Source organism: Pseudophryne corroboree, chromosome 4, assembly GCF_028390025.1.
Source record: "Pseudophryne corroboree isolate aPseCor3 chromosome 4, aPseCor3.hap2, whole genome shotgun sequence".
Taxonomy (NCBI): domain Eukaryota; kingdom Metazoa; phylum Chordata; class Amphibia; order Anura; family Myobatrachidae; genus Pseudophryne; species Pseudophryne corroboree.
The window spans coordinates 666,134,940-666,159,998 of record NC_086447.1 but is presented as its reverse complement, the minus strand read 5'-3'; the positions used below and the strand labels follow the sequence as shown (position 1 = coordinate 666,159,998).

Here is a 25,059-nt window from a genome sequence, read left to right as displayed (position 1 = left end):
TCTCTACTTTCTGGACACTATTGCCCCCAGAGGACTAAATTAACGTTTTCACTGCAACACCTTCATATAATTTACAACAAGGGGTTCCTCTACTCGCACTATTGACACTCCCCTTAACATCATTCCTTTTACACTGTCTGTCTATTGTCAAAAAGAACATACAAACTACACACATTATGAGTCGCCATACTTGCAAATACGCCCAGCGAGCACAGCAAGATATATATGGTAACACACGCATTTAAACGGACATGCCACAGAGATGGATTCGACACTTATTTCATACAGTACATAACTATAATAATATCAAGCGTCAGACATCATGATGATTTAAAATTATATAATGAAGTAATGTCATGTATGTGTATTATTTGAACGAAGCAAGATAGACCTGTCATATTGGTATTAAAGCAAGCAGATTAATGTGTAGATTCATTTGATACTTGTTATTAAGTTGTAGGATATTGCAACAAATAATTATGATTAAATGTATAAAAGCTAAAATCACTTTTATTAGAACAATAGATATTCCAAACAGGTAGTGGACAAGAAGTTCAGGCCAGCCCTTGGGGTGTCTTCAAGGCTGAAACTGATTAGCATATACAAAGAGACTAGAGACTCATCATGAATGAGTAAGTTCCCTCCCCCAAAACTAGATAACACATTGCTGATCACACAGGAAATCAGTTGCTGTTTTGGACTAGACGATGATGGAGTTATTGCCATATCAGATCCTGTATTTATTTGCTGGGAGAGAGAGATATTAAGTGGAGGATGCATTGAAAGATATGGTAATTGTATCGCTGGCCTGTAACTGTAACTGTATGTAACTGTAATTGTAACTATATGTTTTAACTGCATACTGTGTGAGTTGTAACCATGTAATTATAGGTATACTGTACACTGTAATATATTGAATCCATATCCTATTAATAACAAATATATACATCAGTGAGCTTTGGAACTCAGATAATGTGTGGGTGTATTGTTTTCTCTTATGGGATGCAGTGTTTTGTGATGTACAGCGCACTTTTATCGTAAAAGGTAATAAGATGCGCCTGGCGTCTGCAGTATATATTAGAGTGGGCATTTTAAATATTTGTGAGAAAGCAATTTGGCATTCACAGATGGGGCTGGTCCGCGATATCAGGGTCTTAATGATGCACTGTACATTACAAACGCGGCAGTAATCGACCGCCTCCGATGGACGCATTGCGACGCTGATGAAAATAACATCCACGTGTATTGTTGTGATATTAGTAAGCCAATGATATGAAATTTCAAGGGACAATGCATTTCTCATAACATTTAAGATGCCAAAATGTATTTTTATTGTTGCAAAACAAAGTTCAATTAAGTCATATTGTGTTTGATTCAGATTGGATTGTTTATCTGTTAAGTAGGTTTAAAAGTACATTTAAAAGTTGCTGCATAGCCTTGATATAGTTTTTTTTAACTCAGGCCTAAAATAACTTCTGGTGCTTATATAATGTGTGATTTCTTTGTGACAAAGGATGCCGCATGGTCTGTCCTCCATTTTGGACTAACCACATGGCCTGTCCACCATTTTGTGTAAACCTCATGGATGTGGAAGAGGGAGGAGCAGTGGCCATTTTAGGAAGGTCATTTTCTAAATAGCTGATTTCAGTCTGCTCAGAATAATCAGTTTCCTTGGTCACATAAAACACCATTTATGAGTTACCAATGCATTTATTTAACCCATGCCATAGTCAATTACAAATAGTTTCAGTTGGGCCTAGTGAGAGTAAATGGTAAGATAAATGCTTGGCTTGGGGTAAGAAATTGCACACAGATAGAAAAAGGAAAGAAAGGGTTTTGGTTTTTTTCTCTCTTTTTCCTTCCAAGACTTGTAGAATCTGCTTGCTATAGGATAGCCATTGAAATGCAAATTAACCTGTGTAACTGCTTTTTTTTAGCAGTGGAAAAGCAAATAGCTTTGATATGCAAAAAAGAGATAAGGTGTCTCATAGGAGACCAGTGAATGGTACATATATATAATATTATAATTATGAGTACATTTATATCAGTGTATGTTCTGCAAGATAGCTATCCAATCTGAATCATATCATTTTATTATTGATTATTGCTAGAGTCATTATAGATCTGTGTGAAATAGGATACATTTGTTGCTATATAGGTAAATTTGAAATAACAGTATTTTAAGGAAGTAAGTGTAAAGACACAAACACAGGTCTGCATAAAAGTTTATACAGAACAAGTTGTGTCTAGTGGGCAATAGTAATTAGTATTGTTCACATTTATAGAGCTGTGTGATTTGTTTTATTGCGGACGCAGGGTTTTGTACACGTGTCTCGGACAAAGTAAAGGACTTCGCACGCAGCGTAAGAGACACGCACGGTCACGTGTTTACGCAAAGTGCGTAAGAGTGCGGTCGCTAAGTACAAATTACACAATAGTGTTGTTTAGTTCAAAGGTGGGATAGTAGACATTTAATACAATAGTACAAAACTACCCAGTTTTTAAAGCAGATTAGTATAAAACTTTTGTTTAAACTGTATTGCCTCTGGGGGAAAAGCTGCCTATCTGAATGAATTGAAATTTTCTGTACAGAAAAACCAAAGTGTATTTGAGTGAGCGAACGTAGGAGTGAGTGAATATTGAACCCAGGGAATTCGGGATCCCGTAGTGTGGTACATCAAGTAAGTGGAGGCTTGGTGGCGTGAGGCGGCTGACTCACGATAGTATAAGGTTTAATACACAAATCGTGAGGAGATTTGCAGAGGAGCGTAATAGGGAAATGTGCATTGTGTAGTATTGAAGTAAAAAGGTTTTTTTGTTACGCTCCGAGCTGAGGGTCACAGTTTGTACATTGACCCGTGGTTGTACGGCAGATAGGTAACAAGTACCTATACGCTGTGCGATTGGACCGCGCGTTTGTGGGTGCGATAGATAGCGCAACTTGATACCCTTTTTACAAGCTTTTTGCGTAGAATTGCGGTATCATTAGCGCTGTATAGAGCATACGCAAGCGTGATTTGTGTATAAGTGTATAGGGAGTTTTCGCTGGTCTCTCTCATGAAAATCTCCAGCGGCAGATATTTACTGGAAAAGGTAAGTCACCCCTAACACTTCCAGTAAATAGAAACCAATAGGGCCTCACTGGGTACGCGGTGTTCACTATTGGAGTGAGTCGTGTTACTCAGCGGAGAAGGAGCGACTGAAAGCGCTAGGTGTCTTTCACCGTCTATCTGCGGTGTGCATTGGGGATTGCGTTTATTGGCAAAAAGTCTGCGGTGGGATCCAATTGCACAAGCAGTGGGCGTTTGGTAGCTAGGGTTCAGGCTGTAGAAGAGTTGGGACCGAGAAGGCCAGACTCGGGACCGAGAAGGTCAGAATTACGACCAAGAGGGTCAGCAAGGTTTATTATGTGTGAAAAGTATGGTTCACACACGGAGGCTTTTTGCAATGAATGGTGACGTATGACTGACAAAGATAGGGTACCATTCCCTAGGGTGGGCAGCTTTGAACCAGAGGTATTGCAGAACTTAAGGATAAGGATATGTCTGATAAAATCCAGAAAACAAAGGGTCAGACATACAAAGTGTTTAAACCTGTGGCAGCAAGAGGGGTTGGTGAGTTTGATCCTAAGGTATTGCAGGTGGTATGTCTAACCAAAGTCATATAAGACAAGAATGGAAATATAAGAACTGTTTGAACTTGTAGCAACAATAAACAAGTAGGAAGAAGAAAAAAAGAGAATGCAAGTACACCGCCATATGTAGATGTGGAACCAGTTACGGCCAGCATACAAACTATAGAAAATAATAAAAATATGAAAAATATGACTGTAACCTATATATGTACTAAAGAATATTGAAGTTTTATTTAGGAGGAGAAGGTGACCTGATTGTTTTCAGCCATTTCTCATGTACCCAGAAGAGTATCCAACCGGTAAAAGAAGAACAGTAGCCTGTGGGGGAAGTGGCTGAGACCAGTGGAAAAGGTAAGTATGGTATCATTTGTGTACATATATAGTAAAACCCCCCAAAAATAAAAATATAAAAATCAAGAAAGTAACGTCAGAAATGGAGAAAAAACCTGTCCACACATTAGTATTTGCCAGTAGGAAAGTAGACAGAGACAAGGTAACCCCCGGGTATTTCTTTCAGTTACCATATAAGAAGTATTAATTCCTAGTAATGCCCCTAGTAAAAATGAGCTCGGAAATGTTTGTTGGACCATGTACAGACCCTTAATACGGGATGAGTAGGATTGAATGAATACTTCTCATGACATAGAGGCTGGTTAAACTCTTTGTTTTTGTTTTTGTCTCCTGCAGAAATAGAAAACTCTCCATCAGGATAAGACCACTGGTAAACACTAATTCGGCAAATGGGAGGTGGCTGTCTCTGTGCAAATGGACGGGCTCAATAAGGCATTGAGTGTCAGGGTGCAGACTTCTTTGCAAAGTTGTAAAGGGGTCACAGTAGCTAATCTTAGATAGTGTGCTATTGAACATCACAAGAATAGTGCTAGGCGCAGAGAACAACAGGTGGAGAGGTTGAGGACGGTAAGTATACTGGCACATACAGGAAAGACCCATCAGTCCAAACCCCAGATCCCTAATGGTCAATAATATGTTACACTTGTAGGAAGGAAGGGCATTTTGCCAGAGATTGTAGGAGTAGTAGGACACATAGTCAATATAGATCCCCTAGACCAGGGGTGTCAAACTCGTGGCCCTCCAGCTGTTTTGGAACTACACATTCCAGCATGCCCTGCCACAGTTGCAGCCGTCCCTAATACAAAATAGATGGCAAGGCATGCTGGGATGTGTAGTTTCACAACAGCTGGAGGGCCGCGAGTTTGACACCCCTGCCCTAGACAGAAAACACAAGCCACATTATTAAACACATACACGGGACCAAGGGACATATAGTAAGGAATCATAAGCCATATGGAAAACACAGATTCGGCTAATGGGAAGAACAAAATAAATGCAACATTACCCTTTGACAAAACTTGCTGGGGTTAAGATGGAGACTCTAAACTTTTGCTTCTTTTTCCTAGCAGAAATGGCCCCTGATTAACTTAATTTTGTTAGATATGATATACATATACTGTGCTCCCGCTCAGGAAGTACAAAGTATGTTAGACACCCACGAAGACTAATGTCTCATTCTACTGTTCTAGATGCATGTCCATCACAGGTAGAGGAAATTATCTCACAAGATACCGGGTTCCCTATGAACTTAGGATGGACAGGACACTGGATTGATGGCTGGGATAGTCCCAATAGCGATAGGACAAACACAGAATTTTTTTTAAGGGGAGTAGACAAGTAGAGAATCACTTCCCCGTAGTGCCCAATCCAGTTGTCAAATTTTTATAAAATCTTCTTCACCTCTACAAACTCATCTGTCACCAACCTCTATTCTGTTTCTCTACAGTTTCCTCTTCATCTTTTGCGTTCACACAGGGTGGTACAATACATGGACCCAAGTACAGTTCAAACTCCACATGCCTAGGTCCTTCAGAGTTCTGCCCAAAACCAGTATATCTCAACAGCATGATGACACCAGTATTACTGCAGTGTGCCTTGTCATGCACAAAGGGTGGAGAATGGGAATACTGGTGAAGGGAAATCTTGTATAGACACTGATATGCCTGTTGGTGAATGGCAAACCTGACATTTTCTTTTTCATTTTCTTATTCTTTCTCTCCTCTAGAGATGTTTTTTTTTTTTGAGTTATGCTCATGGTACTCTACATTGCAAACACACGATAGTTAAATTAAGATACAAAAATGTGTGTTCCCTACAGGAAAAGGCAGTCTGGAGGACAAAGGGGTATGGCCAGGAGTCCTCAGGACTGTGGATAGGTGGACACGGTAAGCCAGTAGCCCCCAGAGCATACCTTCCAAGTCTAGCTGAGGTGGCACACGGTCTGACTCATCTAGGCAAAGAGGGTATGTGCAGGCTGATGAGAGCCTACTGGTGTGCGCCAGGATTCTATTCTCATGCAGGTAAGAGAGCAATGACCTGTCTTGCTTGCTTGAGGAAGAATATTGGTAAAGCAATATCAACAGAGCCATCCCATATCCCTCCTGCAGACGGATTTTTTCAGGAAATACAAATCGACTTCGTACAGTTAACACCCTTTAGGAATTATTGTTATGTATTGGTGTGCACTGATGTTTTCTCAAACTGGGTAGAGGCATTTCCTGCCGCCACGGATGCTGCTGTGTTTACCGCAAAGAAAAATTGCGCAGAAATTTGTGTGTAGATAATGGTACCCCTAGAAGTAGGAGCAAAGCTTGAAATTGTACTATTGTGATCATAGATACTGCCAGTAGTATTATGTAGCTTTGGAACCACTCCCAGATCTTCACTTAACGAATCACCCTCTTCGAAATTTGTTTTTGTTTTTGTTTTGGTATTTGTGTCTTTTTGGGTTGTTTTTGGAAGACAACCTCATGTCATGATTGATCCGCACAATGATCAGAGATGCACCAATGAGGTGACAGTACAGTACCTTGTTGAGATGAGCCAGCATTTGAGAACTTGACAAAACAACTTGAAACTGTTGATTGCTGGTATGCCAAATACTAACTGTCTTGATTGTGAACCAAGAGACTGTGTGATTGTTCTTACGCTCAGGTTGCCTAATAGACAGGTGGGAAGGACCATACCAAGTTTTGTTGACAGCACTATCCCAGTGAAAGTATCCGAAAGAGAGACTTGGGTCCACGATTCCCATTGCAGGAAAGTCGGTAGTCCGGAAGGAACTCGTAAATGGAGTGAGATCGCAAAAGTATCACCAGAGACTCTGGTGGTCATTCCGAGTTGTTCGCTCTGTAATTTTCTTCGCATCGCAGCGATTTTCCGCTAATTGCGCATGCGCAACGTTCGCACTGCGACTGCGCCAAGTAAATTTGCTATGCAGTTAGGAATTTTACTCATGGCATTACTAAGTTTTTTCTTCGTTCTGGTGATCGTAATGTGATTGACAGGAAGTGGGTGTTTCTGGGCAGAAACTGGCCGTTTTATGGGTGTGTGTGAAAAAACGCTGCCGTTTCTGGGAAAAACGCGGGGGTGTCTGAAGAAATGGGGGAGTGTCTGGGCGAACGCTGGGAGTGTTTGTGACGTCAAACCAGGAACGAAACTGACTGAACTGATCGCAGTTGCCGAGTAAGTGTGGAGCTACTCAGAAACTGCTAAGAAGTGTCAATTCGCAATTATGCTAATCTTTCGTTCGCAATTTTACTATGCTAAGATTCACTCACAGTAGGCGGCGGCTTAGCGTGTGCAATGCTGCTAAAAGCAGATTGCGAGCGAACAACTCGGAATGAGGGCCTCTGTTCCGTGAAGACTGAGAGGCGGCACTGTTGAACACAACCTGAGCGTACTAAAGGATTGCAGAAAGACCAGTCATTGTAATTGATTTGTTATGAACAAGAGTTGTTTTGTTCTAATTCTCTTTTCTCTCTTTCCCGCTGACAAACATTTTTTTTCAGGATATTCTATTTTTGCAAGGTTTTTTTTATGAGGAGTCGAGTGTGGGACTGGAACTGGTTCTGGAGGGAGGAGTGATTTCCTTATAGGATCCCAGGATTAGCCGATCAGTTTGTTAAAGTCAGAGAAAAATAAAAGTTCTAGTAGTTATGGAGTTCAGAGGTAATCAGGAACAATCAGACAATGGCTATTCACACATTGCAGATAAAGAGCTCATTAATATATGTGGAAGAAAGGTCTATGAGTGGCTCTCCCCGAACTCCGAAGGTTTATGTTATTTAGGAAGGACACTACTTATAACCCTTGTTCAATGATTAAACAGACCTAGCATACGTTCCAGAAATGGAAACAATGTTCAGAAAATGATAGGAATATGTAGATCATGAAAATTTTATATGTCACTGTCACGATTTGTTTGTGTCTTCTTCATCTACCCAGCAGAACCTCAATCAAATCCAAACATCAGTGTACAAAGACGTAGGTACATGTATGTGTGAAATGTTCATCGCAAATCCGACATTATAGGCCAAAGCACTGTCCCAGTATACTCTATAGGTTGAATATTGTCCCACACCCAACCAGTGGTCCCGTGACCGCCGAGTGCATATAGAGGATGTCTCGTCCTCCTCCATGTCTTCCCCAAATATAGACAAGTGTCTGATTTGCAAAATTAATACATACTTGTGTCTAGGTCACCGATTATTGTATGAAATATTTTTTTTCTTATGTTAATAATTGATGGTTAGACGCGCTGCAGCTGTTGGCAATTAGCGGCCGCCGCACACAGAGTCTCTGAATACAACGGACAGGGATTTGAATTCCCTGTCCCGATAATAGGATTGGCCCATCCAATGCTGCTCTCCTCGGATTGGCTATGATTAACAATAAATATGCTCCCTGAGGCGGGCGCCCATGACTATAAGCCCTGACGAAGCTTAATAAAGTGAAATGCGCATCGGCTCAGCTGAGCGCTGTCAATAGAAATATTATCATGTATTAATAACCTGTGTATACCAGAATATTAGGAAGGGTTATTTGTTAGACTAATAGATACATGCTGGCAAAATATATATAGAAGATAGGAGGGTTTGCTCTTAGTACTAGCCACTTGCCTGCAATCAATTCCACCATACATACCAGAGGGGTAACTCTTAATGGGTACCTGTGCTGCATGGCAATACCAGCCAGACTTTGCAGGCAGTAACAGGGACCTGAATTGTTATATGTGTATATGGGAAATCCAAACAAGCTATTTATATCTTTAAAAATTTTGACATGCTTGATTTACTGTGAACACATATCACTGGGATAACTACTAACAGTGATCATGTAATGACATAACCATCTATTTGGAAACTACACAGGTTTGGATTAACTGTTCATCTATGACAGCATACTTGCAGTAGTATTTAAACGTATACATAAATCCTATAGAAGATTGCATATAAACTAAGACCGCGTGTTTGAAGCTCTCCAATATACACTAAGGTGTTCTTTATAAGTGCATGTTTGTGCCGCGGTGCAATGCCAACTTGATACTGAGATAAAAAACAGGTCCTGTAAATGGTCACATTAAGATATAAGAGAATAAAATAAACCATCTATATCTCTCAAAAATCTGGCATGCTCCCCCCTGTTTTATTATGAACATATATCACTGGAACCATACAGGGGTCATAAAAGGATGAAATCACCAACTCTAGATTCATGTGTGCTTGAATTAGCTGCACATGTTTAAACAGCAATTTTTGCAGAAGCATTAATATGCATACATTTATCTAATATTCCCCTCTTATAGAATTTCATAAAGAGGTGTCTAAGCAGGCTTATTCTTAAAACAGCACAGTACTAAATTGCAATCTTCATCCTAGGTAATGCTGTGATAGCAGGATACCAATTTGGGAGTAGTGGCTAGTGAGCATACATTCCAACAGGGGTAATTTATAATACCCAATATCAAATTACCATTTGTCAGCGTGCAATCATATACCGGCATTACTGAAGGCAATAACAGCCTTAAATTTGTAGATAAATAGACAGACAAACTGTCATCCGGATATATGCAGTGTTGTTTCTAACATTCTTGTTGCATTACCATATAGCAACAAATGTTGCACTTTGATCCACAAAACTGAGAATGTACTAGAATTGTTACAACACTGATACATTTTATAACCCTGAACAAACATCACTGGCCAAAAGGAGTCAGTGGTTATTTCAATAAATGAAACAAATTATTTGACAATTTCTCTAATCACAGGCATTCATTGATTTATAAATCAAGACAGCGTATCAGCATGTTTTTAAATTCATCTCTATACACACAAATTTAATTTTTTCTTACACGTTATTCTGTCTCTATTATTTTAATATTTCACTTCAGCTGTCCCCTCTGTTATAAGGGGACATATAATACATCATATGTGATAATAATAAAGGTACTTACATCACATATGGGTATTGAGAATCTTTCTCCAAGTTTATATTATTTCTATTAAAATATTTGAATAAAGTACATCTGCTATGATAAAAGAACTTAGGGAATGAGAGCTGCTATATAAAGTTGATTTGCTTTTTTTCTTTCTCCACATATTTATATATTCAGATCAACAAGCAGCACCACTTGAATACAATTGCGCTGAAATATTTATCAGCACAATATGTTATATTATAAATATTCCCTATAAAGGATCACTAATGTATAATCTGGTGCGGGAGTTTCTCTAACTTGAAATTCAAAGTTATTAGGGTGTTTGCATTGCACAAACCCCTTTCTTTCCCTGCACAGAATTGGTAGTACATATATTTTTAGATCAAATTGGCCCAAGTTGCCTGATCTCTTTCAGGACAACAGGAAAATCTTATTTAAGGAGGAAAAAGAAACCATATCCAGTGTGTAGAATTATGAGTGGTTTCAGCCTCAGTAAAGAATTGGGAAGTAGGAGAGAAAGATGGAATGAAGAACAGGGATCACTATTCAGTGATGCCCACATCAACAGCAAACAAAGTCATTGGATGGAAAATCTAGTAGAGCTAAAAAACCTACTATACAAACAAACGAAGGCACATTGGAGTAAGATCACATTCGATAATTACATCAAGTATGATATGACACCAAGAGGTCTTAGACCCAAAGTATTCCCATCATTTGAATTGGAGGAGGATTTAAAAAAGGAATGGGAACAGGCACTCCTTAAATGCTCCAAGAATCTCATTGACATCTTGATAAAGCATGATAGCAGACAACTGGAACATTGCTCCAATGAAATAGAGAAAATTGGTGAGAAACTTAAAACATATGAAAAAGAGGAAGAATTTCAGAAAATGTATGAGAAATATAAAAATGATCTTGACAAATTCGAGAATGGACTTATGGAACGAAAGAGAAATAAATTCCTTAGAGATAAAAATGATTATATTCAGAACACTGTTTATAAATGGAATCTCAAACCAAGAAGGCGGGATGTGGAGGGTTCGGTTAATTATAGCTCCTCAGAATTAGAGTCATCTGAAGGGGAAGGAACCAGTAATACATCCAGAGATAAATGGCAACGGGCCCGTTTTTTAGGATTTGGTCCCAACCCCAGGGAAGGAGACCGCGGACCAGACGATCTCAGAAGACCAGACGGGGAGGCAGGAAACACCAGAAAAAAAGATGCCAGGGATTGGAAGAGATATCCACAGAGAACAAAACGACCTTACAGGAGAACGTAACAGATGATGAGTTACAAATCATCAACCTTACCAGCAAAATATTAAATCCAGTCCAATTAAAGCTTTTGTCCAGAGGTTTAAGTTTCTCACCAGTACATGAAATAGATCGGTTTGATGTCCAAAAGGACCTATGTCTATATGCTAGAAAATTACTCCTAAAGAAATTTCATAGTAACAGGGAAAGAGAACGAGAACACACATCCAACATAAATCAGGAAACACCATTTGTCCTCAGTGAGGAAGAAAGACAAGCCTTAGCCACGTTGGAAGAATTGGCAGAGAATTTTCAAACAACACAAGAAGAAAATCCCCCCACTACAAGAACTATTCTGAAGAAAAAATCAACTTTCTTTCCCAACTCACAAATCTGTCCTCAAGTACAGGTATTTTTAGATCTGGTTTCACAGGAATTGGATAGGATTTTTATCCAAAGACGAATAAACAAGGAGAATAATGTCAGCAGAGAAGAACAAAGAGCCTTGAAAGAAATCACTAGTTGGGATGATGTAATTATAAAACCCTCAGATAAAGGGGGTAACATTGTTCTGTGGAGCAAGGAAGCGTATATTAAAGAGGCATACAGACAGCTATCTGATGTCTCTACATATAAGAGACTTATCTTTAACCCCACTGCCAATTTTCACAAACAATACAGTATTCTCATTCAAAATGCCCTGAAAGATGGGATTATTACTAAAACGGAAGCAGAATTCTTGGAGGTGAAAGATCCTAAAACACCAACCTTTTATATGCTACCGAAGGTGCACAAACACAGAGATCTTCCACCAGGAAGGCCCATAATATCTCGGATTGAAAGCTTAACAGAAAAAGCCAGTGTATTTGTAGATGAGAACCTTAGACACTTTGTCCTCGAATTACCTTCACATATAAGGGATTCTATGGATGTACTAAACAAGTTGGAGAACTTGGACCTCCCACCAAACACATGGTTGTGCACCTGTGATGTGGAATCGTTATACACGAGTATAAATCACAACACAGGAATCAAAGCAGTTGAATATTTCTTGAATATGAGGAGACATGAGGAGTTCAGTGGTTTTATCTTACAATTACTTGAATTTGTTCTAACCAAGAACTTCTTTCTCTTCGACGACAAATATTTTCTGCAGGTCCGGGGCACAGCTATGGGCAGCACGTGTGCCCCGACGTATGCTAATTTATATCTAGGATGGTGGGAGAAGGAGTGGGTCTTTAACCATACCAATGAAAAATATACAGATCACATCATTGGGTGGCATAGATTCATTGACGATGTCCTTATTATCTGGGAAGGGGAACGAGAGCTATTTGAAGAGTTCATGTCAACCCTTAACAATAATGAATTCAATTTGAGGCTGACATTTGACATCAACTTTCGAAGTGTCACGTTCCTGGATCTCACTATCACGAAAACAGAGGATAACAAGTTGGTCACAGACATCTTCCGCAAAGCTACGGCTACCAATAGTATCTTACATCATAGCAGCTCACACTTCCCAGCCACTTTGAAGGGTATACCAAAGGGAGAATATATTAGGCTGAGAAGAAACTGCTCTGAGGATATCACCTTTGAAGAAAGAGCGAAATAACTTAATAATCGGTTGGAGAAAAGAGGATATAAAAGAAAAGCCTTGGAATCGGCATATAAGAATACCAAAAAGATGCCAAGAACCGATTTATTAACACCAAAACAGAAGATCGAAGGACAAACCCAGACCAGGTTTATAGGCACCTACTGCAAGGAATGGAAAAGTATCAACCAAGCCTTGCAGAAGCATTGTCATGTCCTTATGACAGATGAAGATCTCAAGAAAGAAATTGGCAGCAGGATCCAAATCAGTTGGAGAAAATCTCCAAACTTACGAGACAAATTAGTGCGTAGTCACTTTATTGGAGCAAAGAAACAAGATCCTCCAGTGGAAGGTTGTTATCAATGCGGAAAGTGTAAAGCTTGTGGCTTCATACAACCAACTAAAACTTACTCTAACAAATATAATGATGCAGTCAAAATTCGTGGTTTCATTAATTGTGCCACGCAAGGTGTCATTTATTGCCTGACTTGCCCTTGTGGGCTAAGATATGTGGGCATGACCAAAAGGCAGCTCAAAAAACGCATATTTGAGCATGCAAGCCACATTAAAAATGCCCAGCGAGATCATGAAAACATGAAACAACTTACAAGTGTTGCCAGGCATTTCAGGAGAGAACATGGAAGTGACCCCACTAAGATGAAAGTCTTTGGACTTGAGAAAGTAGAAATGGGGATAAGAGGTGGTAATATCAATAAAGAGCTCCTGAAAAGAGAGTCTAGACAGATCTTCCTACTCAATAGTCTTACGCCGTTAGGACTAAATGAAGAAATACACTATTCAGCCTTCCTGTAAATGTCAGAGGATGGGGGTATCATCAATGTAGCCAGATGGGTCTAATTGAATAGACCAACATCTGGACAATTGCTAATATGCATATATATTTAAATTCCACTCTAAAAACATGCAAAATATGGGGGGAAAATGAACAAAAATAGGCCTCTATACAACATATACATACTTACCTTGGGAAATCAATGGTCCTTATATGAACGATAGCATGTGTACATTTGATTCACATGTACCTAAAATACATGCACTTACTTGTAGCTTATATTTTCTCAATACATATTTATGTGGAGGTCACTTATCTACCTGTAGTTTATACTCACTTACCTGGAGTCCACACAAGGAGTAGAAAAATGGGTGTAAATTTATTGGTATATTTAATATATATAATATATTGGGTGGGTTTTTTGGGATCTGCACTGGAACAGATTGTTCATTGCTTGATAAGAAATATATAGTACTAATGAAGTTTCTAATTGTAGTTTAAACCAACATAAAGCTGCCAATTTCGCCTCAAAAGGCTTTAAGGACAGAACAACGGTTGGTGGTGCTCCCGGACATTTATAGCAGAAAGAGCTAATATGGGTGGTTTTGCAAAGAAGCAAAAAACAGAGCTGTTTGATATGTCTCTCTGGGGCACGCTTTGTAAATTGATTTGATGACAAGATTATGTAACGATAGAGTATATGTAAAGCATTAAAACGTAACTTTTATTTAATTTTACAGACGAAAAAGTTTAATTAATTATATGAAAAAAGGGCATTGCTGTGTGAAACAGCAAAAAGGGTTAAAACAAGTATTAAATAGTATATAACAACGACAATATAATGATGATATGTCACTCGCCTATTGAGAAATAGGTGACAGAAAATTTGTCTGCACACCCTCTGGATTCTCAGCGAGTATTATTGTAAGACATATGTCCACTGCGAGAATAAAAGTTCTTGTTATCTCTATGAATTTATGATTGAAAATACACAGGTATATTTCATATGAGAGACACAAGAAGAAAAACCGGCTTTTTTATTATCGGACTCCTTTTGATATAATCGACTCTACTGCGTATTCTGCAGTATTGTCTGACAAATGGGTTCTGCTGGTCAATGAAAGGTATGTACCTTGAAAGGACTACAGTACCCAGTATTCCCAGAGGGTCACCCTTTCTGGTACTGACCGGGCCCAATGCTGCTTGGCTTCCAAGATCAGACGAGATCGGGCAGATCCAGCATGGTATGACTGTAGAAGATGTGGTAAACACCTCTCAGCATGGAAAATGGATAGTGGTTGAAGCAGAATGCGATTCTGTGAAAAATTATTGAATTGACAGTCGCCAATTGATATTGGTCAATTGATGGCCCAAGGAAGACCAAGATGTGGAGGGATTATTCACTGACGGAATCCTCCACGTTATGATTATAGTAGAAAACACATACAGGAATTGCCTCAAGCTTTTTAAATGAGGCAATTGAAATACTGATAGGACAAGAGTTAATTAATTTCATAGAATGCTAATAAACAATCATGTGGAATATACAGTTATGTGGGATATCAAAAGCTGAATCTTATATCAGGATTGACAGAAGCTGTTTAAGCAGTACCCTGTTTCATTATAACAAAATGTGGTTATGTATAAAGAGTTTCCGCAGAATTGCTAGATATGGAATGGATATTGCTATTTGCAACTTTGTCACAACACCCTTAATATGCACTGTTCAGGCTGCAGAGGCAGCTAACTGTTCATAATTTTAAACATTTCGACATACATTGTTGCAAAAAAGGTGTCAGGGCAGCTCTGTGTCCAAATGAGGACAGATACAATTGTTTTAAACATACCACATAGGTTGCAAAAACCAGCTGCCTTCTAACACTGCAAAGTGCAATTAGTTGTCACAGTGACACGAAGCTGCAAGTTTCTATCAGATGATTGCCTCATTGATTTGTCACAATAACGGATTACGGATGACGATCCAGTGAACAAGCTCCTCCCAGCGAAACGCGCGTCACTTCCGGTCCGGCACCCGACTTCCGGGACCTCGGCAACGGGGCTCCGACGGGCGGACTCCTTTCAGCGTACATCGCAAGTATTTTTGCAACCTATGTGGTATGTTTAAAACAATTGTATCTGTCCTCATTATGCCTGAACAGTGCATATTAAGGGTGTTGTGACAAAGTTGCAAATAGCAATATCCATTCCATATCTAGCAATTCTGCGGAAACTCTTTATACATAACCACATTTTGTTATAATGAAACAGGGTACTGCTTAAACAGCTTCTGACAATCCTGATATAAGATTCAGCTTTTGATATCCCACATAACTGTATATTCCACATGATTGTTTATTAGCATTCTATGAAATTAATTAACTCTTGTCCTATCAGTATTTCAATTGCCTCATTTAAAAAGCTTGAGGCAATTCCTGTATGTGTTTTCTACTATAATCATAACGTGGAGGATTCCGTCAGTGAATAATCCCTCCACATCTTGGTCTTCCTTGGGCCATCAATTGACCAATATCAATTGGCGACTGTCAATTCAATAATTTTTCACAGAATCGCATTCTGCTTCAACCACTATCCATTTTCCATGCTGAGAGGTGTTTACCACATCTTCTACAGTCATACCATGCTGGATCTGCCCGATCTCGTCTGACCTTGGAAGCCAAGCAGCATTGGGCCCGGTCAGTACCAGAAAGGGTGACCCTCTGGGAATACTGGGTACTGTAGTCCTTTCAAGGTACATACCTTTCATTGACCAGCAGAACCCATTTGTCAGACAATACTGCAGAATACGCAGTAGAGTCGATTATATCAAAAGGAGTCCGATAATAAAAAAGCCGGTTTTTCTTCTTGTGTCTCTCATATGAAATATACCTGTGTATTTTCAATCATAAATTCATAGAGATAACAAGAACTTTTATTCTCGCAGTGGACATATGTCTTACAATAATACTCGCTGAGAATCCAGAGGGTGTGCAGACAAATTTTCTGTCACCTATTTCTCAATAGGCGAGTGACATATCATCATTATATCATCGTTGTTATATACTATTTAATACTTGTTTTAACCCTTTTTGCTGTTTCACACAGAAATGCCCTTTTTTCATATAATTAATTAAACTTTTTCGTCTGTAAAATTAAATAAAAGTTACGTTTTAATGCTTTACATATACTCTATCGTTACATAATCTTGTCATCAAATCAATTTACAAAGCGTGCCCCAGAGAGACATATCAAACAGCTCTGTTTTTTGCTTCTTTGCAAAACCACCCATATATTTAATATATAGTCATCAGAAGTACATTGAGATATTTACAGTTGATATACATTTATTGGAACCCATGTAAGAAGAGGTATATTACTATAAATTCAAAAATTAACCAAAATTGATAGTTCAACTTCAACTGATGGATGTAAGGGGAGGTAAATTCTGGAAATATGGGGGGGGATGAAAATGAAATACTAAGGGGCTAGATAAATAATGGCCACACAACCAAGATACATATATTACCTAGCCACAAGAATAAAATAGCTAATGGATATATTTCTGGCCAATAGAAGGATCCGGAATGATAACAATAAAATGACATTCATGTATCCGAGGTTTCCACGAAATTGGTACCACTGGAAATAGTAATAAAATCAAATACTATTTTCTCAGTGATTGGGTTAAAAACATAAGATATATTTAATAAATGTATGTATAGGTCACAGAACACTTATTTATAAGGAACACAATCTGTAAGGAATAATCATAATTTTATGGGCATTAGGAACACTATAAAGGCACTTTATTATAGACACCAAATACATTGTTGTCATGTCTTTAAGTTATTTTTATTAAATATAAATGGATTAATATAACACATTAGCTCCTATACTGCTGAAAAATAGCGTTACATCTATAACAGGCTCTTATAAAAGTAGAAAATATTGAATAATTAATAACACTTATCTGCACATGACCATATAACAATAAAATGTATGTGGTCAGATAGCTGACAGTAGTTATTCTTTTAAATATAATAAAATCACGTTCACAATATAATTTATTTCTCAGACACTACACATGATCATATTACATGATCATATAATTTATCTTATCACTTCATCATTAATCACCTTCTAATTTATGTAGATAACACAAGCACAACACAGTTTGTTTTTTCACTTAGTTTATTTGTAATAATTTATTTGCACACACGGTCACTATTTTAAACGAAACTTGTTTATTTTACATTTCACAGTTTATTTAATTTCTCACTTTTATCACTGTTTGATTATTCAGTATAACAAAAATCTTGAATACAGAACTATAATCAATAGACCATGTTTCATCCCTCCAACTTCCGTAATAAATACATAAAAAAATAATTAAATGTATATAGGCACATCATCTGTATATATGTGGTAAGATCTTTCCATTATCACAAACTAATGCATGTTTAGAAGTGGTAATCCCATACAGAATGTCTAGTCCAGCATGTAGGAACTGAATTTGCCGTGATTCTGGGATTGTCTGTCGTTTCCCAGGGTAACAAGACTTGACAGATCTAGTAATTACAGATTCCAGGGCGCTCTCAATCACTCAGAAACAGGCCTTCTCACTCATTCAGAGATGGGGAAAGGACTAGTGCCGCGGGTGGCTGCAATTAGCGGCTATCGCAGAGCCGCTTAGTAATCACTAACCAGAGAAAAGGTTAGACGCGCTGCAGCTGTTGGCAATTAGCGGCCGCCGCACACAGAGTCTCTGAATACAACGGACAGGGATTTGAATTCCCTGTCCCGATAATAGGATTGGCCCATCCAATGCTGCTCTCCTCGGATTGGCTATGATTAACAATAAATATGCTCCCTGAGGCGGGCGCCCATGACTATAAGCCCTGACGAAGCTTAATAAAGTGAAATGCGCATCGGCTCAGCTGAGCGCTGTCAATAGAAATATTATCATGTATTAATAACCTGTGTATACCAGAATATTAGGAAGGGTTATTTGTTAGACTAATAGATACATGCTGGCAAAATATATATAGAAGATAGGAGGGTTTGCTCTTAGTACTAGCCACTTGCCTGCAATCAATTCCACCATACATACCAGAGGGGTAACTCTTAATGGGTACCTGTGCTGCATGGCAATACCAGCCAGACTTTGCAGGCAGTAACAGGGACCTGAATTGTTATATGTGTATATGGGAAATCCAAACAAGCTATTTATATCTTTAAAAATTTTGACATGCTTGATTTACTGTGAACACATATCACTGGGATAACTACTAACAGTGATCATGTAATGACATAACCATCTGTTTGGAAACTACACAGGTTTGGATTAACTGTTCATCTATGACAGCATACTTGCAGTAGTATTTAAACGTATACATAAATCCTATAGAAGATTGCATATAAACTAAGACCGCGTGTTTGAAGCTCTCCAATATACACTAAGGTGTTCTTTATAAGTGCATGTTTGTGCCGCGGTGCAATACCAACTTGATACTGAGATAATAACAGGTCCTGTAAATGGTCACATTAAGATATAAGAGAATAAAATAAACCATCTATATCTCTCAAAAATCTGGCATGCTCCCCCCTGTTTTATTATGAACATATATCACTGGAACCATACAGGGGTCATAAAAGGATGAAATCACCAACTCTAGATTCATGTGTGCTTGAATTAGCTGCACATGTTTAAACAGCAATTTTTGCAGCAGCATTAATATGCATACATTTATCTAATATTCCCCTCTTATAGAATTTCATAAAGAGGTGTCTAAGCAGGCTTATTCTTAAAACAGCACAGTACTAAATTGCAATCTTCATCCTAGGTAATGCTGTGATAGCAGGATACCAATTTGGGAGTAGTGGCTAGTGAGCATACATTCCAACAGGGGTAATTTATAATACCCAATATCAAATTACCATTTGTCAGCGTGCAATCATATACCGGCATTACTGAAGGCAATAACAGCCTTAAATTTGTAGATAAATAGACAGACAAACTGTCATCCGGATATATGCAGTGTTGTTTCTAACATTCTTGTTGCATTACCATATAGCAACAAATGTTGCACTTTGATCCACAAAACTGAGAATGTACTAGAATTATTACAACACTGATACATTTTATAACCCTGAACAAACATCACTGGCCAAAAGGAGTCAGTGGTTATTTCAATAAATTAAACAAATTATTTGACAATTTCTCTAATCACAGGCATTCATTGATTTATAAATCAAGACAGCGTATCAGCATGTTTTTAAATTCATCTCTATACACACAAATTTAATTTTTTCTTACACGTTATTCTGTCTCTATTGTTTTAATATTTCACTTCAGCTGTCCCCTCTGTTATAAGGGGACATATAATACATCATATGTGATAATAATAAAGGTACTTACATCACATATGGGTATTGAGAATCTTTCTCCAAGTTTATATTATTTCTATTAAAATATTTGAATAAAGTACATCTGCTATGATAAAAGAACTTAGGGAATGAGTGCTGCTATATAAAGTTGATTTGCTTTTTTTCTTTCTCCACATATTTATATATTCAGATCAACAAGCAGCACCACTTGAATACAATTGCGCTGAAATATTTATCAGCACAATATGTTATATTATAAATATTCCCTATAAAGGATCACTAATGTATAATCTGGTGCGGGAGTTTCTCTAACTTGAAATTCAAAGTTATTAGGGTGTTTGCATTGCACAAACCCCTTTCTTTCCCTGCACAGAATTGGTAGTACATATATTTTTAGATCAAATTGGTCCAAGTTGCCTGATCTCTTTCAGGACAACAGGAAAATCATATTTAAGGAGGAAAAAGAAACCATATCCAGTGTGTAGAATTATGAGTGGTTTCAGCCTCAGTAAAGAATTGGGAAGTAGGAGAGAAAGATGGAATGAAGAACAGGGATCACTATTCAGTGATGCCCACATCAACAGCAAACAAAGTCATTGGATGGAAAATCTAGTAGAGCTAAAAAACCTACTATACAAACAAACGAAGGCACATTGGAGTAAGATCACATTTGATAATTACATCAAGTATGATATGACACCAAGAGGTCTTAGACCCAAAGTATTCCCATCATTTGAATTGGAGGAGGATTTAAAAAAGGAATGGGAACAGGCACTCCTTAAATGCTCCAAGAATCTCATTGACATCTTGATAAAGCATGATAGCAGACAACTGGAACATTGCTCCAATGAAATAGAGAAAATTGGTGAGAAACTTAAAACATATGAAAAAGAGGAAGAATTTCAGAAAATGTATGAGAAATATAAAAATGATCTTGACAAATTCGATAATGGACTTATGGAACGAAAGAGAAATAAATTCCTTAGAGATAAGAATGATTATATTCAGAATACTGTTTATAAATGGAATCTCAAACCAAGAAGGCGGGATGTGGAGGGTTCGGTTAATTATAGCTCCTCAGAATTAGAGTCATCTGAAGGGGAAGGAACCAGTAATACATCCAGAGATAAATGGCAACGGGCCCGTTTTTTAGGATTTGGTCCCAACCCCAGGGAAGGAGACCGCGGACCAGACGATCTCAGAAGACCAGACGGGGAGGCAGGAAACACCAGAAAAAAAGATGCCAGGGATTGGAAGAGATATCCACAGAGAACAAAACGACCTTACAGGAGAACGTAACAGATGATGAGTTACAAATCATCAATCTTACCAGCAAAATATTAAATCCAGTCCAATTAAAGCTTTTGTCCAGAGGTTTAAGTTTCTCACCAGTACATGAAATAGATCGGTTTGATGTCCAAAAGGACCTATGTCTATATGCTAGAAAATTACTCCTAAAGAAATTTCATAGTAACAGGGAAAGAGAACGAGAACACACATCCAACATAAATCAGGAAACACCATTTGTCCTCAGTGAGGAAGAAAGACAAGCCTTAGCCACGTTGGAAGAATTGGCAGAGAATTTTCAAACAACACAAGAAGAAAATCCCCCCACTACAAGACCTATTCTGAAGAAAAAAATCAACTTTCTTTCCCAACTCACAAATCTGTCCTCAAGTACAGGTATTTTTAGATCTGGTTTCACAGGAATTGGATAGGATTTTTATCCAAAGACGAATAAACAAGGAGAATAATGTCAGCAGAGAAGAACAAAGAGCCTTGAAAGAAATCACTAGTTGGGATGATGTAATTATAAAACCCTCAGATAAAGGGGGTAACATTGTTCTGTGGAGCAAGGAAACGTATATTAAAGAGGCATACAGACAGCTATCTGATGTCTCTACATATAAGAGACTTATCTTTAACCCCACTGCCAATTTTCACAAACAATACAGTATTCTCATTCAAAATGCCCTGAAAGATGGATTATTACTAAAACGGAAGCAGAATTCGTGGAGGTGAAAGATCCTAAAACACCCACCTTTTATATGCTACCGAAGGTGCACAAACACAGAGATCTTCCACCAGGAAGGCCCATAATATCTGGGATTGAAAGCTTAACAGAAAAAGCCAGTGTATTTGTAGATGAGAACCTTAGACCCTTTGTCCTGGAATTACCTTCACATATAAGGGATTCTATGGATGTACTAAACAAGTTGGAGAACTTGGACCTCCCACCAAACACATGGTTGTGCACCTGTGATGTGGAATCGTTATACACGAGTATAAATCACAACACAGGAATCAAAGCAGTTGAATATTTCTTGAATATGAGGAGACATGAGGAGTTCAGTGGTTTTATCTTACAATTACTTGAATTTGTTCTAACCAAGAACTTCTTTCTCTTCGACGACAAATATTTTCTGCAGGTCCGGGGCACAGCTATGGGCAGTACGTGTGCCCCGACGTATGCTTATTTATATCTAGGATGGTGGGAGAAGGAGTGGGTCTTTAACCATACCAATGAAAAATATACAGATCACATCATTGGGTGGCATAGATTCATTGACGATGTCCTTATTATCTGGGAAGGGGAACGAGAGCTATTTGAAGAGTTCATGTCAACCCTTAACAATAATGAATTAAATTTGAGGCTGACATTTGACATCAACTTTCGAAGTGTCACGTTCCTGGATCTCACTATCACGAAAACAGAGGATAACAAGTTGGTCACAGACATCTTCCGCAAAGCTACGGCTACCAATAGTATCTTACATCATAGCAGCTCACACTTCCCAGCCACTTTGAAGGGTATACCAAAGGGAGAATATATTAGGCTGAGAAGAAACTGCTCTGAGGATATCACCTTTGAAGAAAGAGCGAAAGAACTTAAAAATCGGTTGGAGAAAAGAGGATATAAAAGAAAAGCCTTGGAATCAGCATATAAGAATACCAAAAAGATGCCAAGAACCGATTTATTAACACCAAAACAGAAGATCGAAGGACAAACCCAGACCAGGTTTATAGGCACCTACTGCAAGGAATGGAAAAGTATCAACCAAGCCTTGCAGAAGCATTGTCATGTCCTTATGACAGATGAAGATCTCAAGAAAGAAATTGGCAGCAGGATCCAAATCAGTTGGAGAAAATCTCCAAACTTACGAGACAAATTAGTGCGTAGTCACTTTATTGGAGCAAAGAAACAAGATCCTCCAGTGGAAGGTTGTTATCAATGCGGAAAGTGTAAAGCTTGTGGCTTCATACAACCAACTAAAACTTACTCTAACAAATATAATGATGCAGTCAAAATTCGTGGTTTCATTAATTGTGCCACGCAAGGTGTCATTTATTGCCTGACTTGCCCTTGTGGGCTAAGATATGTGGGCATGACCAAAAGGCAGCTCAAAAAACGCATATTTGAGCATGCAAGCCACATTAAAAATGCCCAGCGAGATCATGAAAACATGAAACAACTTACAAGTGTTGCCAGGCATTTCAGGAGAGAACATGGAAGTGACCCCACTAAGATGAAAGTCTTTGGACTTGAGAAAGTAGAAATGGGGATAAGAGGTGGTAATATCAATAAAGAGCTCCTGAAAAGAGAGTCTAGACAGATCTTCCTACTCAATAGTCTTACGCCGTTAGGACTAAATGAAGAAATACACTATTCAGCCTTCCTGTAAATGTCAGAGGATGGGGGTATCATCAATGTAGCCAGATGGGTCTAATTGAATAGACCAACATCTGGACAATTGCTAATATGCATATATATTTAAATTCCACTCTAAAAACATGCAAAATATGGGGGAAAAATGAACAAAAATTGGCCTCTATACAACATATACATACTTACCTTGGGAAATCAATGGTCCTTATATGAACGATAGCATGTGTACATTTGATTCACATGTACCTAAAATACATGCACTTACTTGTAGCTTATATTTTCTCAATACATATTTATGTGGAGGTCACTTATCTACCTGTAGTTTATACTCACTTACCTGGAGTCCACACAAGGAGTAGAAAAATGGGTGTAAATTTATTGGTATATTTAATATATAGTCATCAGAAGTTCATTGAGATATTTACAGTTGATATACATTTATTGGAACCCATGTAAGAAGAGGTATATTACTATAAATTCAAAAATTAACCAAAATTGATAGTTCAACTTCAACTGATGGATGTAAGGGGAGGTAAATTCTGGAAATATGGGGGGGATGAAAATGAAATACTAAGGGGCTAGATAAATGATGGCCACACAACCAAGATACATATATTACCTAGCCACAAGAATAAAATAGCTAATGGATATATTTCTGGCCAATAGAAGGATCCGGAATGATAACAATAAAATGACATTCATGTATCCGAGGTTTCCACGAAATTGGTACCACTGGAAATAGTAATAAAATCAAATACTATTTTCTCAGAGATTGGGTTAAAAACATAAGATATATTTAATAAATGTATGTATAGGTCACAGAACACTTATTTGTAAGGAACACAATCTGTAAGGAATAATCATAATTTTATGGGCATTAGGAACACTATAAAGGCACTTTATTATAGACACCAAATACATTGTTGTCATGTCTTTAAGTTATTTTTATTAAATATAAATGGATTAATATAACACATTAGCTCCTATACTGCTGAAAAATAGCGTTACATCTATAACAGGCTCTTATAAAAGTAGAAAATATTGAATAATTAATAACACTTATCTGCACATGACCATATAACAATAAAATTTATGTGGTCAGATAGCTGACAGTAGTTATTCTTTTAAATATAATAAAATCACGTTCACAATATAATTTATTTCTCAGACACTACACATGATCATATTACATGATCATATAATTTATCTTATCACTTCATCATTAATCACCTTCTAATTTATGTAGATAACACAAGCACAACACAGTTTGTTTTTTCACTTAGTTTATTTGTAATAATTTATTTGCACACACGGTCACTATTTTAAACGAAACTTGTTTATTTTACATTTCACAGTTTATTTAATTTCTCACTTTTATCACTGTTTGATTATTCAGTATAACAAAAATCTTGAATACAGAACTATAATCAATAGA

General features: G+C 37.8%; 2 pseudogenes; one reads left to right on the top strand and one right to left on the bottom strand.

Annotated features, from left to right (window-relative positions):
• Positions 1 to 14,712: 14,712 nt before the first annotated feature.
• LOC134913097 (5S ribosomal RNA) lies at positions 14,713 to 14,831 on the bottom strand (annotated as a pseudogene).
• Positions 14,832 to 16,196: 1,365 nt separating this feature from the next.
• LOC134913161 (5S ribosomal RNA) lies at positions 16,197 to 16,315 on the top strand (annotated as a pseudogene).
• Positions 16,316 to 25,059: the final 8,744 nt, after the last annotated feature.